Source organism: Malus sylvestris, chromosome 8 (genome assembly GCF_916048215.2).
Source record: "Malus sylvestris chromosome 8, drMalSylv7.2, whole genome shotgun sequence".
Classification (NCBI taxonomy): domain Eukaryota; kingdom Viridiplantae; phylum Streptophyta; class Magnoliopsida; order Rosales; family Rosaceae; genus Malus; species Malus sylvestris.
Genome location: NC_062267.1, coordinates 2,571,821 through 2,587,409, shown reverse-complemented (window position 1 = coordinate 2,587,409; position 15,589 = coordinate 2,571,821). Strand labels below are relative to the sequence as shown.

The 15,589-nt window shown below is 34.8% G+C and overlaps 1 pseudogene; it reads right to left on the bottom strand.

Moving 5' to 3' along the window:
• Positions 1 to 7,514: 7,514 nt before the first annotated feature.
• LOC126632900 (calcium uniporter protein 4, mitochondrial-like) lies at positions 7,515 to 8,953 on the bottom strand (annotated as a pseudogene).
• Positions 8,954 to 15,589: the final 6,636 nt, after the last annotated feature.

Genomic DNA, 15,589 nt, shown 5'->3' with positions numbered 1-15,589 from the left:
AGTAGTCCTTGAACATTGTTTAAGATTGGATTAATCATGTAATTAAGTGCGATGAGATTTGATTGAGAGGAAGATTACAAACAGAAAGAGACATTCGTAGAGGGGTAGTGAAGAAGTACCAGATGGCAGATCCCACTACTGTCAATGGGCTGCGCATCATTCCTAATTAGCAAGGAAATTCAAAAAATTTGTCATACCAACAGGCCACATTATTCATCAGAGTCCAGACATACATAATTTTGGTAGGTAATTACCCAGTAGTAGTACGCAAAAAAAAAAAAAAAAAAAAAAAAATATATATATATATATATATATATATATATATATATATATAATGGAATTGTGGCAGATTATTTTGTCTTTTTAAATTCTTGATCAAAAAGTAAAAAGGAAAGTGCAACCAAACAGCACAGTATGTGGGTTCTTTGGCACATGGAAATGAAAGGTCCCAATCCAAAATCCAAGTTGCTTCAGTAGAACAGTACTTGATGCGTTTGATGCACCTCATATCCATATATACAACGACCTTTTTCTTCATTTTATAAACTCATTCGTGTTTCATGTTTGTTTCACTCTCTGGTCCCCAGCCGGGACCATGTTTGATGACTATTAACCTCAAAACCATGAACTTTCATGCATGCAGTTAACTAATATGTCACAATATTGGTATTTCAAGTTAATCACGTGTTATTATATGTAAACGTTAAAATATGTAAGAGTATGTGATTGATTTAGGTACCATCATTATAAAATTCATGATGTATTTCAATTTCTCTCTTCTAAAACTTAAACTATTAAGAAATAAAGCAACAATGTATATCAAACAAACACCCTTCGTGTTGCATGACATAGCTGAAAATATATGAGGGTTGGAGACAGCCCAAATTCTCTTCAATCAAAGCTTTAATACCATATTAGATAATCACTAGGTCTAATATATGTAAACTATATCTAAGAATCAGTCAACAATTTATATCAATCTAACACAATGTTGATTTATGATGGGAATATTATTTTAAATCTGCTACACACTTTTCTATGTTCTGACACTTCATACTCTGTAATAACTAATAAGGTTCATCCAGCATACTACACACTCTTGTTTTAAGCTTCAAACAAAGGGATTCCGTAATTTTGTCCGTTCATTTTATATCGTACGGTCAGTTTTCATTAGGTACTATTCATATTTGAATTTTAAAATTTAAATTTTAAATGATTTCTGACCACACGATATACGATGAACGGACAAGATTGCGGGATCCCTAGGGAATTGCTCAGGAGAGAATCCTTGTCCTCAAACAAACACTCTTCTAAAACTTAAACTATTAAAAAATGGAATAATAAGGATTCATTCAGCATACTTCATACTGTAATAACTAATAAGGTTCATCTAGCAGCCAAGATGCATTTCGATATCATCGTGGATGATGTGTCAGTTTGGCTTCAGTCAATACAATTAACAGTGTTTGGGCGCTAAGCACCATACAATTACCAATCCATTGCAAGACAAAGAGTTTGGTTCGTATCGTAAACAACATCGTACAAGAAGACAATTGTGTCACTGTTTTAGGTTGCTAAAATCCAGGAATAGATCATCTTCAAATCTCTCTTACCAAATCTTAAGGATTCAAAGATTCGAGTCCTTAAAATTTGATTTAATGGTTATAAAGAGGAGATCATTCTATAAGTTATAATAATTGTAGTCATTAAATCAAATTTCAAAGATTCGGATTCCTAGAATTTGGTTGAATCAGAGTCAGATTATCCTACGTGTGAAGTCAAACGGGCACATATGCTCTACGTCCATGTCATCCCGTTGTGTTGTCCACATATTAGGCTCCAAAATTTGCCAAACATGAGAGGACGTGTTGAGAATGAGTTATACATTGATGAGAGAAATGACCTTGCATGAGCTTATAAGTAAGCTGAGCTATTCTCTATATTACCAATTAATTTTATGGTGAAATCTCAACCTTCTTAAAGTTAAAACACAACACACAAATGTTGCAAGTTGGGTTTTAACTTTTAATACAGTTTCTTAATTTGAATAAACTCCATTTTCTGGACAAAATTTGGGATGTGAATGGTGGGAGTCCTCCTCACATGATAACTGGGTGTGGGTCCTCGGTAATTCCCACTTGTTAGTTTTTTTCTTAAAAAGTCCGATATTCAATGATTGTAAATGAATACATACAAAAGTAAGAATAGTGTACTTATAAAAGCTTCGATAAAAACTTTACCAAGTATTTTAACTCGGTCAAAAAAAACAAAAAAAAAGGAATGTCCTGTACATACACTTAAAGAGTTAGTTATTCTGAAAGATACAATTAGAAATCTTTTAACTACTGTAAACAGGAAAAATATATAATGTATAACTCAAAGAGAGCTTTCTTCTAGCAGCATATCGAGAAGTAGGTCTGGGGTCACTTACTATTTACTGGCATTGGATACTTGATTACAGCCAAGATCTTGCTAGTTTACTACAATTGGATATTTGGATTCCAGCCAAGATTTTCAAGTTTCAATTCAAGTAAGTGGATCTGCCGTGAATTTAGTAGTTCTAAAATAGTATTATATACTACTAAATTATAATTAAAAAAGATACTTTATAAAATGAAATATAGTTCAAATACAATTATTAAGATGGAATTGTAAAAATCTCGTTGGTATCAACCTCCAGAATATATATGTAATATGTTAATTAATTTCCTCACAACATCCCAAACCTCAAAATATGTGTTGGCAAGTTGCAATAAATAATGTATAGTTTTGCTAATATGACTAAAACGTCATCTGACATGATAGATTATACAAGATATCTATAAAGCACAAATAGTAATGAGTAGGATTATCTTCCCTCATATTCTCATCTCCTTTCCTCCCATCCTCTTACATATTATTTTTTGTCTTATTGTCTCTATAAGAAAATCAATACAAGATGTTAACGTGGTTAAATCGTAACCGTTCAAATAGGATGGTAGATAATCATCTTCGAATAATAATTCATTTTAAGAACATCAGCTTGGTGGAATATAATTAACCACTACAAGATGGTTTAATAGTTGGAACGATTGCCAACTCTTATGTTACACCGCACGTATTGAGTTTGATTCCTAACTCTAGTGAATCACAAGATGATGATCAAGGGAAAATGCTTTTGTAAGTCTTCTCGGCTTCGAGAAAGATGGACTGCTGGCTGCTGCAGTGGATCCTTTTTTTTATTATTGCTTCATGTTTACTTCAACTGGAAAAAAAACTTATGTGAGAGAGATAAAGAGAGAGAGAGAGTGCATACTCCATGCATGTAAGTTTTTCTCATTAAACTTTCATGACCTAGTACTGTAGAAACCAGATCATAACATCATGCAAACCCTAATTTGCACGCATTAACGAACCTACTGGCAGACCAAATTAGAAAGAAACTTGAAAGGTTGGCAACTGGTAATGGCACTCGAAATCATGGGATGGAGACATGTAGGCCTAACACATCACACTTGCTGCTCAATATATTTGCTGCAAATATCAATCACAACTCAGCGGGCCATCGTTGGTTGTGAATATACATTTCTTTCACTGGATTGAGAGGGCCAAGGCCATGAGAGATGGAACATCTTTTTCTTAGGGGCAGAGACACCATGAGTGAACTATGCATGAGATACCATAAACTCCTATTATCTCTATGAAAGCGAAACGTGCGATGAAAAATGAACAACCAACTCTCTTTGTAACGAAAATCTTGACCTTTTCCCAGGCATGGATTTGATTGCCAACGTTGGCATAGAGGAAAATGGTTGGATTTTTCTTTGGTCTGTGGGAAAAAGGTTGAATCTGGGGTTTTGTTTTCATTTCATTGAGATGGACCATTTTGTTTTTTTTGGAGGCCCATAGATTGTCTTTCATAGTCGCTAACAAGTGGGATTTATAGGCCTGGCAAAACCTTCGAGATTTCTTTTGGGCAAGTAGTTCCATACTTCTACCAAGAAGCTTGATGATATCACATATTTATTTTTACTTTTTAAACATTTTTGTTAATTTATGTCTTTTAATTTTCTTCTATTAATTTGTTCTAAATGGGAAGTAGTTGGAAATTAAATATTATAATTATTATATTATAATATTTAATTATAAAATATGAATGAAAAAATAAAAGTCAGTTAAGTGTTACAGGTTTTGTATCAGAGGGTGCCGCAAGGGGTGCCATCCCCTTTAATGATGTGTCTGTTAAGGGGTACTACTTAACTACCTAATCCCTAAACGGTACATCTCTTAGTAAAAATCCAAGTCGTGTCTTGAGAGTACGGAATATATGAAGTTCACCAGAGTCCAAAGATTGAAGTGTTTTGACTTCGGATTATAGATTGTTGAATTCTGTGAGACGGACGCCTACTAAACTACAAACACAAGAGTATGGACGAAATTCTGTCTTTAGGACATTGCATTTATGCAAGCCTCAATCTCCAAGTTTGTTAGTTTTTCTAACTTCTCTCTAGTTGTTTATTTTAATCTCATACATAAATTGATGTTGTGATTTTCTTTATGATTGTTATCATTGCAATTATATTGTTATTTTTCATATTTTCTAATATTGCTCCAACAATAACACACTCATAAATTTTAAGGAAAACTAACGAAAAGTCCTAAAAAATTTAGTTTTAATCAAAAGAACAAAATAAAGATGTAAGTGAATAGTACCAGAAGTGACTTTTCAAGGTAAAAATGTCCTCAACGTTAAAAGTGAACAGTCCTATGAGTGTCTCATTAAAATTCTCTAAATTTTAATGCGTTGTTTGGTGCCTAGGATTGTATTGGACATGATAATTACTTGTTATTTAATTTTTATTGGAGCGAAAAAAAGGATGTTAACTTTTTAAATTTTGTTGGAGTTAAAATAGAAGATGAAGGACTCTATAAGTGGCGATTGAAACTTGATCTCCAGTTTGGTGACTAGCCTTGTGGAGTCTTGTAGCAACTTTGTTCATCTTCATGAAGGAAGGAGTTGCCGAGTTTGTAGGAGTTCTTATTAATCTAAGCCATAATCGTGGTCAACCATCAAAGGTGGATGATGGTTGATCAAATAGTGGTGAAGAGATTTCATGTACGGACAAGTAGCAGATAGAGGAAAACAAAAGTTTAGGGAGATTCTAACATACAATCGTGGATAAATTTCTTTCTTCGTATATTTCGCATCACATGACTGAAATATAGAAAGAGTGAGATTTATCCTATATAAGACAAGCGAAAATCTTTGAAAAATTTAGACACTGGTATATAATATGTACCTTAGAAACTCTGATACCCACGTTAAATACAAGGATGTAATTTTGAAATAGTAATTTTCATCGGCAAGATTCCGGGTTTCTCATGGCCAGACTAAAGTTCCGTCATCGGCCCAAGGCCGATTTTTGGCTCGACAGCTCGTAAAAAGGCCAAACATACCCGAACCATACTTTCTAAACCAAATCCAACTGGTTTGCTTGTTGAAACGAACATTACTCTTTGCAGTCAAAATTTGTTTGATTTTTATGTGTAATATAAGTTTTATTAACCTAGGCCAACTATGATGATCTCATAACCATTCCTTCTTCCTGATGAAACGACGTCAAATGATCTGAATTCGGATAAAAGACTTTTCGGAGCCGGTTGTACTTTTGGACATCAAACTTATGAGCCTCCATGAGCCGCCGTTGCTTGGCCTTGAAGCGACGGTGGAAGAACCCTTGGAAAGTGGGCTCCGTCATGACCTAGTAATGTAGAAACCAGATCATAACATCATGCAAACCCTAATTTGCACGCATTAACGAGTCTACTGGCAGACCACTACTGCAGCGCCCAAATTATAAAGAAACTCGAAAGGTTTGCAACTGGTAGTGGCACTCGAAATCATGCGATGGAGACATGTAGGCCTAACACATCACACTTGCTGCTCAATATAATTGCTGCAAATATCAATCACAAATCAGCGGGCCATCATTGGTTGTGGATATACATGTCTGAACCTATGTCAACAAATTCCAAATTGTTTCGTCACTCAAAGTTTTGAAGTTTTGTTACGAGGACAAATGTCGACGGGCACCAAACAAAAACCCTAGCGATAATCTTTCACTGGATTGAGAGGGCCAAGGCCATACGAGATGGAACATCTTTTTCTTAGGGGCAGAGACGCAATGAGCGATTGTGCATGTAAAATCATAAACTCATCTCTGTGAAAGCTAAACGTGCGATGAAAAATGAACAACCAGCTTTCTCTGTACCAAAAAAATTGACCTTTCTCCACGCACGGATTTGATTGGCCACCGTTGGCATAGAGGAAAATGGTTGGATTTTTCTTTTGTCTGTGGGAAATATGTTGAAACTAGGGTTTTGTTTTCATTGAGCTGAGCCTTATTTTGTATTTTTGGAGGCCCATAGATCGTCTTTCATCATCACTAGCAAGTGGGCCTATATAGGCCCGACAACTTTACCCAAATTGGTACCATATTTCCAGAAAGAAGCTTGATGATGTATGATAGATTTTAAGGCGTTGTTTGTTGTCTAGGATTGTATTGGATAAGATAATTACATGCCGTATTTAATTAATATTGGAAAGTAAAATGGATGTTAACTTTTAAAAGTTTGTTCGAGTTAAAGGTAGAAGATGAAGGAAACTTATTACTTTACGAGTGTCGATTGAAACTTAGGCCTCCAGTTTGGTGACTACCTTTGTGGAGTCTTATAGCAACTTTGTTTTAACGTGGCTCTACACATTGATCAAGAAAGGAGTTGCCAAGTTTGTAGGAGTTGTTCTTAATAAACTAGCCAAAATCGTGGTCAACCATCAAAGGTGGATGAAGGTTGATCAAATAGTGGTGAAGAGATTTTGTGTACGAAAAAAACAGATAGAGCATCACCGAAGATTGGGGAGATTCTAACATACAATCGTGGATAAATTTCTTTCTTCGTATATCTCCCATCACATAATTGAAATATAGAAAGAGTGAGATTTATCCTATATAAGACGAAGCAAATATCTCCTAAAATTTTGGATAATGGTATAATCTATACCTTATAAAATCTGAAACTAACGTTAGTTACGCGGATGAAATTTTTTGGAAGAGTATATTTCAATAGGCATTCTGATCCTCATAAAGTGGAGAGCCTTGCTAAACGGTACGCAAAACCTTCTTTGGTGCACTTACCCTTGATTTCATATATTTGACTTTTTATTCAACTGCTTCCCTAGTTCAAAAGACAAGATACCCTTCTCTAACCACTTTGACAATAATTCTAGTATTTTCAGACCGTGCAAGTGGTAAAGAACAAACACATTAGCGTAACTCAAATTGTGTAATTGGTTAATCAAGAAAATAGAACTCAAGTTCGAACACAGGTGTTAAAGAACCAACACATTGTCTTTATTAATTAGCGTAACTTGGATTTTTGTGGTTTTGTACCCTTTATAAATGGCGAACAACGTTACAATTACACATTTTAATATCTGACCATTAGAAAGTGATAGTACTAGATACATACAAGTATTGTAGTCAAATCTCCTAATACATGATTTGCAAAACAATTACAAGCTCCCTTTTAACATGAAGAACAAAGTTGCTTAACATTCAACTAGTCAATTTACTTTACACAAGGGATGATGACAACTGAACCTCTGTACAAGATTTCGAGTTTCTCATCGCCAAACGCCGATTTTTGGCTCGACAGTTCTTAAAAAGTCCAAACATACCCGAACCATACTTTCTAAACCAAAGCCAACTGGTTTGCTTGTTGAAACAAACATTACTCTTTGCAGTCAAAATTTGTTTGATTTTTAGGTCTAACATAAATAACCTAGGCCGACTACGATAATCCCATAACCATTCCTTCTTCCTGATGAAACGACGTCGAATGATCCGAATTTGGATAAAAGACTTTTCGGAGCCGGTTGTACTTTTGGACATCAAACTTATGAGCCTCCATGAGCCGCCGTTGCTTGGCCTTGAAGCGACGGTGGAAGAACCCTTGGAAGGTAGGCTCCGTCAATGTCCGGAGGAAGAAGGCGTAGCCCAAGGCGAAGTGGATGGAGGTGACGAAGAAGCAAATGGGTTCCATGACATCCCAGCTCAGCTCCCAGAAACTGAGCCTCATGGCCCCGATCGTTTGAAATAACAAAAAAAACAGCCCACAGTAGAGCTCCCCTCGTACCAGGGCCCTGACTTTTTGGTCAATCAACATCTTTTGAGTTTCCATCTGGTGCAGCTCTTTTCTTCTTGGATCGTTTGGGATGGGCATGGATTCTGAGATTATGTTCTCCATCGATTTTGCCACCTGTAAAAAAAATTAGACAAAGGTTTGTCAGGCATTACAAAAACGAGAACAACTTCTATGCAATGAGATGATATAACGAACAAATCACGCAGCTTTACATATCATTGTATTACAGGATAACGTTTACGGACTCGTCCATCATCTTCGCGAACTCAGCACCTTGCTCTTCGCTCTCGCATCCTTCGCTGCAGATCCGAACGAACTCCGATCGCGAAATGGAAGTTTCCGGAATCTCCCTCAGCTTCGCCTTCAGCTTCTCCACCTGAGAAAGCCTCAGAATCTTCTTCGCGTTGCGGATCGAGATTCCGAACGGAAGCTTGGCGGTGGGGTCCCGATCTGGAGGCGGAGGGCTGAGACAGCCGAGACGGAGCTGATCACCGCTAATGTTGATGCCTCTCAGATTTTCCCGGAGCTTCTCCCCAACCGGAACGGTCAGGAATTCCGGGAGTTTCGATGCCGACTGGCGGTGGAGGAATCGGCGGAAAAATCCTTTCCGGGGGGTGTCAATCGAGGTCAGATACTCCCTGTGGAAATTCACCTGGGCGGCATTCGGAGGCACGATGTTTTGGTGATCTGCCATAACCGACGACGGTGGCGCTAGGGACACTCTGGTGGCGCCAAATGCGTGCTTAGCAAGCGCTTGACGGAGCGCCATGGACGAGTGAGAAAGTAGAGAGAGAAAGCGAGAGCCCAGACGGTGTGTGTGAATGAGAGGCTCGCTCGAGTGTTGAGCTTTGGGAGTGAGCTGCTGTTATTTATAGGCTGAGTGTCCGACGTAAGCGGAACTCGTTGGAAGATTGATAGTAACGTTTTGGGGACACGTCACAAATTTTTCTTTGCCAAATTCTTATTATAATTCTCTCAATAGTACATAGCATTTGGTAATTGAAAATAAACAATCTAATATGACAAAAATCAAATCTAATAGCTAACACATTTATAATACTAAGTGATACGTAGCATTAAAGCGACAACCGAATTCCACCAAAACAACCGATTAACGATTCAAGAAGCAAAACACGAGAAGAATCAAAATATGAAATGAATTATAGGAGGAGGATGAAACAATAATATTCACCCTTCGAATTATATCCTTTTGCAAATTCTCTGAATAAGAATAAAAGAAGGGAATCTTAAACAAATGGGAGTACCCTATGCATGGGAATCTCATTAGGCTGTTGGATTCCAGATTTTAAGATTCTTAATTAGATAATGATCCCACTAGTGAAAGTCTACCACCTCCATTTTAATTTGCATGGGTAATATAATGCGTGGGAAAGGAGATGATAAGCCAACTCCCTAACCTTTTTTTTTTTTGGAAGAGAGTCAACTTCCTAAGTTATTCATGTTATTGTTTCAACGACTGGATGTATATTTTTGCTCACTACTTTTAAGTGACGGTAATGCTCACCATCATATTTGTTATTATTGAATGCGGTTAAATTATAAAATTTGTATTCATCCACTACACATATCTCAAAATTTATACTAATCCAATAGTTATAAATAGGTGATGAGTACAAATATTCTCGAACCAATATAAAGTTTGTCAAATATTTCTACGTAACCCCCACTAGATAGGATTTTATTGTTGGGTATCTGCAAAGCATGGAACATTGGAGCCCCACCCTAATCGACCATGGTGATTGCCATTTTTTGGTGGCAGAACCATGCAGTTTTCCAATGAGGTTCACTAAGTCAGCTTTCTTTTTATTTTATACGTTAGTGACATGTTGTTTGCTTTGGACGGAATATCATCGTATTGGGTTATTATTTCACTCAAATTATAAGTATGTACTTATTTTTTTATTGGAAAAAGGCTAGAGAAATCACATTTTGCATCACCTTTGTGTACCACATGACGTGACAAGTAATATATATACATGCTACATCAATTAATAAACTTATCTCATAGAAATGTTAATTATATATATCATTACTTTGTCACAACATGTGGTACACATATATAATCTCCAACATTTTTTTAGTGTGCCTAGCAATAGCATTACTCTTTTTATTAACTTATAGTAGTATTAACCATAAATCACTAAGTGCCTTGTCTTCACCTATTAGCTTAAATGTTAAGCATTGTTGGAAGAGGGTATATAAGGACCTTATCTTATTGTTTTAAATTAAACTCATTCAGTTGCAATAACAAAACGAAAATGTTTGTGTACTCTCATAGGGGACTTGATTGTCCCCTCAATTACAATTTAACGAATTGTTACCGTCTGAACATCATAATCTAAATTGTTCTCTCTTTAACATCATCTAAAGATCATATGTGCAAAAAATCATTCAATTTAGAGATCGTTTAGCCATATATATGCATAAAACAAATGTAGGTTCATTCTAATGATACTACTTGTTATCAAAACCTAACGCGGATGGATGACCAAACGAAATCCAAATTGATTGATTTTTTGCAGATATAATCTTTACATGATGTTTAAGTGGGGGGGGGGGGGCACAATCATTATCCATAATAAAAACAGAGCTTTTTGGCCAAAATGGTCCCTAATATTTGCATAATTTATTACTTTGGTCCTTGATATTTGAAATCAATAGAAGTGGTCCTTGAGTTTGTCCATCATCAATCATTTTGGTCATTCCATGAAATGTTATATTGAATAAGGACCAAAATAAAAAAAATACTCTAATTTAATAAACAATGTGACAAATGATTTGACAAAAATTGGGGTATTTTTGTTATTTTAGCTTTATTTAATGGAGATTTTTCATGGAATGACCAAAATGATTAATGGTGGACAAACTCAGGGACTAGTTCTATTGATTTCAAATCTCAATAACCAAAATGAAAAATTATGTAAATCTCAATGACCATTTTAGCTAAAAAGCCTAAAAACAGCATTCAAATATACAAGAGATTTCTTCCTTTCAAACCTTCTCCTTTTCTTTCTTCTTCCTGTGATTCTTTGCCTTCTATGTTATGGTTATGAATTAGAAGTGAGACATATTAATTATATGTTACCCACTCAAAACATGAAGAGGCACTAAGTGATGAGTAAATTCGTGACCAAATCTAGGTTCAGACGTCTGTGAATATATGAGGGTGAAAAAGAAAATTAAGAAGAAGAAAAGTGGGCTGATGCAATACCTTTGTGCCAATCATTGCACACTATTATTATTACTGGTGGCACAAAATTGACACACAATCCAAAGAGTTCATACTAAATTACTTTGTGGAAAACATATAGAAATACATATTGTTAAACTATGAAAAATGGGAAATGCTAAGAAGAAATTTTTAAAAATGAGACTCTTTATGTATTTTCTGTCATTACAACTGCAAATTTTAAGCTTTAAGTCAACTATTGAAGTTGGTCTTATGGTCTTTTTTCACCGGTTTTTTCTTGAAAACTGCTAAACTCACCATGTTGTCTTATTTTCCCACCCACGTTATATTTACACCCACTATAAAAAGTTAAAAATTTAAAATATTATTTTCTCACCCACTATTATTCCTAAAATAACCCTATATATAATTAGAGATAAATTTCTCTTAAAAAAGAATATAAACAAATATTTTACTCTCTTCTAAACAAATAATATTACTCTCTTCAAATTTCGTCAAGCTCCACGATCTCTCTAGTTATAACAGTAGACCCTACAATAAGTTTGAATTGTTGTATACGATCAATGTACGGAGTAGCCCATTCTAAACACCATGGTTCACAATATCTTTTCCGCTATAGGAGGAATTGGATGACCTGATTTCAAGAACACCTGCATAAAAGTACAACTTAATTAAACTAGACTACAAGAAAATTATAACTTAAAGTAAATGCATTCAATCCTTATAAGATCATTTGCAAAAAATTTATAAACATAGCGTGAGAGTTATCACACTCAAACTTTTCTTTTTTATTTTATACATAAAAAAAAAGTAATGCAAAAGGGGGTATCTAAGGCTTTTATTAGTCATTTTACAAATCGACAAATTTGTAATTAAAAAAATCATAAAAATGTGGGTGGGAAGATAAGACATCGGGGTGAGAATAACACCTCTCTTTTGCTTTTGCTTTTGCATGTTTTCGCAATTCGTTGATGCCACTTGACACTTGAGTACAACTAATTACATACATACATACATATATATATATATATGTATGTATGCATACAAATCATATAACTATAAATCCATGGTAGGGGAGGGTCACCATGGCTTCCCTATAATGTTAATTTTCAAATGGCATATGGATTATTGTAAGATGAGGGTGGACCATCTAAATTTATCAATGAACATTATACATAATTATTATACATAATTATGTGCATATTCTGCCTAAATGATATAGGTTCTATCAATGTCATGGGGGATTTAGTGCCATCCAATGGAGATACCGACACAAGGACACATTAAACTACCCATATAAGAAATTTTCGATTTAAATTAACCATATTAAACAAAAACAAATTAATGATCCTTCAGTTCTTGAAATTGGCTGCAAGGTAATTCCCTGCCTTTAGGCCTTAATTAAAGAATTAGTTGTTAATTAGAACGTCATCAGGGCCAGGCCTGAGAATTTGGGGGCCCTAGGCGAGCCTCGAGGTGGGGCCCTAAAGTTATATGGTCTTCGACTCTTTGTACATTGATATGTATAAAAAAATATCGCCAAATTACATAAAAAAATATATTTCTATGATAAATATCATTAAAATTAACGTCAAAATAAAAAAGGTATGCAAACTTTACTTAAATATTACACCTTTCACGTTTTAGATGCAAATGTACTAAGTGTTTGCAGTCAAAAGTTTAAGATTGAGAGTGAAGAGCAATAAAATTTTATGATCAAGAAAGTAAAGAACAATAAACTTGATTGATGAATATAATAAATTTAACAAGACAAATTGGTTCTCTTACGTTCTTTCTAAAATCAATACCACAATGACGAATCAAATATTAGAATAATCTAGTTCAATAATAAATTATTGAAAAACAAAATTTAAATTCAAAATTTTTGTTACCTTAAATTACAGTATTCAAGACTATGTGATAGTTGATTTAAACATTCAATAGAAATAAAAAGACTGGAAAATTGAAAAAAAAAAAAAAGGATTGCAAAGAGAGTTCGGTTTTATAACTTTTTATGATTTTTTTGGTTTTTTATGATTTGTTTTTGGGGGGTGCTTTCAAAGGCAAAAGGATAAAAAATGCATTTGGAGGTTACTTACAAAAGAAAAAAGTTGCGTTTGGAGGGCACGGTGGTTCGAACTGCCCGCCCCCAAAGTAAAAAGAAGAGTACCAATCCAACTGCACTAACAACTCGTTTGCGACAGTTTTTAACATTTTATTATTTATATGTTATATACAGGATGTATAAAAAAATTTGGAGCCTCCGAAACTTGGGGGCCTTAGGCGACCGCCTTCCCCGGCTACCCTTAGGGCCGGCCCTAAACGTCATGTAGGGATTCCTACTGCATGGAATGCTGTCCGAATCTGACGCACTAGCGTACGTGGTTACTAAAACGACAGAAGTGGGAGGCAACGCAACAAGGCATGCACTAGGAATCAAAAAAAAAAAAAAAACACACACAAACATATATATGAATAGATTCGATTCTATCCTCTTCTATTTTTCTTTTTCTTTAGTCCTATTCTATTTGGACGTTTACGATTAAGCAATGTCAACACTTTGAGTTGAATTCTTTACATAAAAAAATATATATAAAAAAGAAAAGAAAATAAGGAAAGTGAAAAAAGAGAGGAGAGGAGGAAATTTAGAAGGAAGAGAATCCTACTCCTATATGAAATGGAATATATCAGATAACCAGGCAATTAAGTTAACATCTTTAAGATATAAAGCACTCTCACAAGAATCAGCTTCAGCTTCAATAGAAGTAGCAATGGGAAATATAGTCTCATCGAGGTTTTGATGCCTCAATCCGGATAGATATAGGATTTGATGCCTTCAAAAAATTTTATATGATATAAATTATCAGCCAAGAAAATCTTCTCTAGACACGTTATGAGCTTTCAAAAAGTTGTGCCAGCTCCAGTTTAAGAATATTGACTGAAGAATTTGGCCTTAAAAAAATTGGTGTTGACTTGAATGATTGAATACTAACTGGGCCTTCCAAAAGACTAGTGTTGGCTCCGGTATAATGGCTTGATCAGTTATTGGTGTGGAAATTGGTTTCTCTTGTGACCTCGTGTGAGGACACTCGTGAGGGGGTTGTTGGGTTTTTGGGCATATAATTGCAATTTTTATTTAACCGAATAATTAAATACACAGTGGAAAATAAATAAATAAACATAATATGTAATTTCAATTACATATCCATTTGGTTGTCATTCAATAATACGTGAAGAGATTAACTTAATCCTTAGACATGTGTGCACCACTTTGTAAGATCATTTTTGTGCTTGTGTTCTTCCTCTTCATGATTAATCATAAGAAGCTCTTCAAGTGTTCAGCCTCTAAAAGTATTCACACTTATACATGAACGGCGGATGATGGAGTGAACCATTCAATTGTGCTAATAAGATCACTCACTTGCACCAATAGAATGGGCGGGGCACATTAGGTGGCTTTCTGCTAGGTTTTCTCCTTCTCTTTTTCGTTTTTTTTTTCCCTTTCGTTCTGAGGTACAAAACCAATCGCGTTCACAATAACATTAGGGATATATGAGAAAACGCATGGATATTTATGAAATCCCATGCCACACCTCATAGGGTTTGACGCCATGGGCTTTGTCCCATGCGTCTTGTTCAATCACTTCTTACTTTGGGCTTGTAGTTTGAATTTCTTTTAATTAAGGGATGTAATATTCACACCTTATTTTATTTTTTTATACATTTTTTTAATTTTTGGTCGTCGGATTAGATGAATTGAAGAAAATCAACGGATAAAAATTAACAAGAAATGTGTAAAAAGTAAAATGGGGTGTGTGGATATCACACCCCTTAATTAAATAAATCTTGATGCGTATTTTAATTAAATCATGTCGAATAAATTCAAATAATTAATTTCAACATGGGCGTGTTTGAGAATAGGATCTCACATCATGCATATGATAAATAATATACAATTAATATATGTGAGATTCCATACTTAATATCACTTCCTACTTTGTCCCATGCATCTTGTTGAATCACTTCCTACTTTGGGCTTGTAGTTTGGACAATTTTTAATTAAACAAACTTCAGTGCGTATTTAATTTAAATCATCTCCATTAGATTCAAATAATTAATTCAACATGAAAGTGTTTGAGAATAGGATCCCACATTATACATATGATAAAATAATATATAATTAATATATGGGAG